We start from the raw sequence: 4,140 nt of genomic DNA on the forward strand, positions 1-4,140 counted from the left end.
GCTAGTAGCTAGGGAATTATTGAAATTACAAGCAAGTCCTTAGCTACAACCATTGGAGTTGCTCTAAAGGATGTGAAATTCATTTAGATTGTAAGCTAATATCTAGCCATTGGAGTTCAAAGTAGCTACAATAACAATTAGCTTAAAAGCTTATGTGCATGTCAAGCTAATTGTCAAGTTAGACTGCCGTTGGAGTTGCTCTAACTACTAGCTTGACCAAGGAGCTAAAAATTACAATTAGCTTGGTCTAATGACAAACTAATTTGTTTATAATTCTTTTTTCGAAAGAACAAGAGCTTGAAATATATTGGTAATAAACTTATTTTGAGAAACTAATTAAGCATTTAAGTATTAACATATTAGTAGCTAATCATTTATCATTGGGGCACAAAATTGCTACAAAACGGGATTAGTTTAAAATCCTATATGGTATGAAAACTAATTTAATTAATTTGACAATTAGCTTGTCATCGAAGTTGCTTGTCTGTTGCCTGTATTCCGCTTTACTTCTTGTGAGTCTCCATTAGAAATTAGTCATCCTTAGATTAATATAACAAGTAAACAATAAAATTTAGACATTTAGAGCTAAAAAATCGTTTTAGTTACATAAAAAAAAAAAATCTATACAAGTATACTCTGTCCAGAAATCAAGCACATAAAAAAAAATAAATAAAAAAAAAAGTCAACTATGCTCAAATTGCAGATTAAACCATCCTACATTAACTTTTCTAATTTCTTTGCTCCGTAATTTGTCAGAATCCAGAAAATCATGGCTTATAAATTATGGAGTATATATATAAACAACAAAAAAAAAATAAAAGACAGATTTTAGAAAAAAAAAAAAAAAATCTAAATTTAATTTACCGTCGAGGTCTTGGCCTACTTAGGTCGCGGGTTCAATTCCTCGACCTCCATCTATAATTTGTACTCTGTATTGTCCTTGTGGCTCATTCGCGCAGAAAAAAGAAAAAATTTATCCGATTCTCGACGCAGCAAGAGCAGCAACCTCGGCAAGAGGCGTTGACTGAGGGGTAGGCAAAGGAGAAGTCCTACAAACAGGACAAGTAGGATGAACTCTAAGCCAAGGATCAACACATTTTAGATGAAATACATGCCCACATTCTGGCAATAATCTCAACACATCTTTCCCTTTATAATCTGCTAAACATATTGAACAACAACTCACTGTTGAACCATTTTTCTTGTTACTCTCTAGTTGTGAGTACAAGCACTTTGGGTATGTCTTGAGTGTATTTTCGTCGATCCCTTCTACATCGATCACACATTGATCATTTCGTCTTTGTTGTTGTTGTCGTTGTTCTTCTTCTTCTTCTGATTGATTTGCACCTGTGGTGGTTCCTTCATCACGGGTGCAAAAGTAAGAAGCCAGGGTAATAGTTGTTATTAGTACAAGAATACCTATTGACACCCCTAAGCCGTAGGTGAACCCGCCTACGGTGTCTTCTCTTCCAGGGAAATCTGTGTTAGTTGAGGCTGCATCCCTTGTGTTGCTTGGACTAGCACCGGCCGTGTTCATTTAGGTTCTCTTTCGGGTTTTTTTTGTAATAGTGATGGATCAAAAAAGGCTTTTTGTGTCGATTTTTGTAGGAGAAATTAAGGGAAGGACTACTATGTACAACTTTAAACATGTAGCCATGGAAGGAAAAAAGGGGTGTTATTAGGTTGAGGAGAAAAATGAAGTATTAATTAAGGGTTATTTAGGGGAGGCAATAGATTATTTAGAAAGTCAACTAATGAGGAAGGCAAATGGATAGGTGGAGTAATAATTCAGGGAAGATGTATTTGAAATTTGAAGTAAGAAATTCAATTTTGTATGTATAAAAAAATTAGAGGTCTAGTCTTTAGATTACATGTGAAATTCTTATCTTAATGTATAATTTATAATATGAAATAAAAAGAGGTCAAATAATTATATAGTTTAATAATATTTGATGCAAGGTGATGTACAATTTGTTTAACTTTAAGTGTTTTTTAAGGGCCCTTCTTAACTCATCTCTTAAGAGCATTTAGTTGGATTTGTATAATTTTGTTAATAATATGTTAATTATATGATTACAAAAAGAAAATTAGTTGATATATTTGTCTTTTCTTTATAGACGTCCTTCGTGCAAAACACGTTGATATTTAAATGCAACTATGTAGTATATTAGTATATGCTTTGTATTCAAGGAAACGGTCTAAAGTGAGCTCCAAAGGAAACTCAATTATCCAAATAGAATTATCTAATTTTTATAGATATTTTAGGCAAAACGGTTGAATTTTTTGTCTATTTGATGCGTTGTTACTAGCTAGTCGCAAGCATGATTCAACAACTTGATTATGGAAATAATTAGGCATACGTTCCTAAAGAAACTTCAAAACATTCGTGAACACAAAATTAATGATTTTGGGGGGTCAAGTAATAATTAATAATGTGGGATCTAATCGATTTTCAATTGTCTTGATTAGTTTATTAGAATCTCACTCTAAAGTCTAATGAAACTATTTAGCTCTTTAACGAATTGGAAACTTCAATGTAATAAAATCGTTTTCAAAGGAAAATTTTTATGAATACTTAATTTGAGACTCGTTGATGTAATGTGAGTATTGGTTTGTGGCCTTTGTGCCTAGTTAGGTTGCATGATTGAATATTTTACATTTTCATTTAGAATTTTGACTTACACCCCCATCTATTTCTTTGATACGCTAAATTGTGTTATTAGATTTGATTAAAATTTTAGACATAATTGTGATTTTAACACTAATTTATACTATACATTAAAAGGCGTTACTAAACAAGGATACACGCTATCTTTGCTATCTAATAATTTTGTTTATTTATTCTTCTTAGGAAAAATTGCTCCCATTAATCTGAACTTTTCCTCGTCCGCCGAAAATAATCCCAACTTTCGTTTATTATCTATTGCACCGAACTTTGGGGGTTATTAATTTTCGTTGCACCCAACAGGTCATCTAACCTGATGTATCAAGTTACCTAGACACGTGTCAGCGTATGATTGGCTTAATTTTTTTTTTTTTTTTAAAAAAAAAAAAAAAAAAAAACCCACAAACCAGTGAACCACCCACGCCCAGCGGCTGCCACCACACCCCCACCCCCACCACGCCGGAAAATCACCCCCACCCTCGAAAAACCCCTCCCTTGCTATCGGAAACCGCCGCCCAGCCTTCCCCCTACCTCGAAACCCACCCTTTCCCTTCCCCCACCCCCGAAAACCCCTCCCTCACTCCCGAAAACCGCCGCACAACCCTCCCCCTTCCCTCAAAACTCCTCCTTTCCCTTTCCCCACCCCCGAAAACCCTTCCCCCACCCCTATTTCCTCCGTCACTCCCCTTTCCCCCGCCGTTTTCCGACCCAAATCCCCTTCCCCTTCCCCTTCGTTTTCGCCGTTTCCCCCTCCCCGTCGTTTTCGCCCCCTTCCCCTTCGTTTCCGACCCAAATCCGGCCTCACCCCTTCCTATATCCTCCCCCATTGCCATTAACGGTGGCTGCCGTTAAGGGGTGGCTGCCGTTAAGGGGTGGCTGGGTTTTTTTTGTTTTATTTTTTTTTAAATTTTGTTTTACTTTAAATTTTTTTTTATTTGACCATTCATGTAGTGACACGTGTCCAAAAAAAATGTAACACACAAATGTTGACCGGATTAACCGGTTGCAGGTAAGTTGGGTGCAACGAAAATTAATACCCCCCAAAGTTCGGTGCAATAGATAATAAACGAAAGTTGGGATTATTTTCGGCGGACGAGGCAAAGTTCAGATTAATGGGAGCAATTTTTCCTTCTTCTTAAATATAGTTAATGTATGGCACGAGTTTTTTTTTTTTTTTTTTTACAAATTATTTTCTTATCCTGAATCTATAATAAAAATATTTAATATTATTGTAATACATGAAAACTATAATACGGAGTAAAGAATATTAAACGTATACACTTGGGGCATTGCCCGGGCTAAGCACTAGATATAAAAAAATAATAAATAAATAAAAGTTGAATAGACCATGGTTTGTGTAAATAATGATGATTTCTATTGTTCAATCGACTCTTTATTCAAATAACTAATGTATAGCCCGGGCGATGCCCCGGGTTACTACTTTTTTTAATTATACAACAATTAATTAATTTTTT

The 4,140-nt window shown here is 35.1% G+C and overlaps 1 pseudogene; it reads right to left on the reverse strand.

Annotated features, from left to right (window-relative positions):
- Positions 1-302: 302 nt before the first annotated feature.
- On the reverse strand, positions 303-1,726 carry LOC145583935 (RING-H2 finger protein ATL70 pseudogene; annotated as a pseudogene).
- Positions 1,727-4,140: the final 2,414 nt, after the last annotated feature.

This window comes from Chenopodium album, chromosome 2 (assembly GCF_948465745.1).
Source record: "Chenopodium album chromosome 2, dcCheAlbu1.1, whole genome shotgun sequence".
Classification (NCBI taxonomy): domain Eukaryota; kingdom Viridiplantae; phylum Streptophyta; class Magnoliopsida; order Caryophyllales; family Amaranthaceae; genus Chenopodium; species Chenopodium album.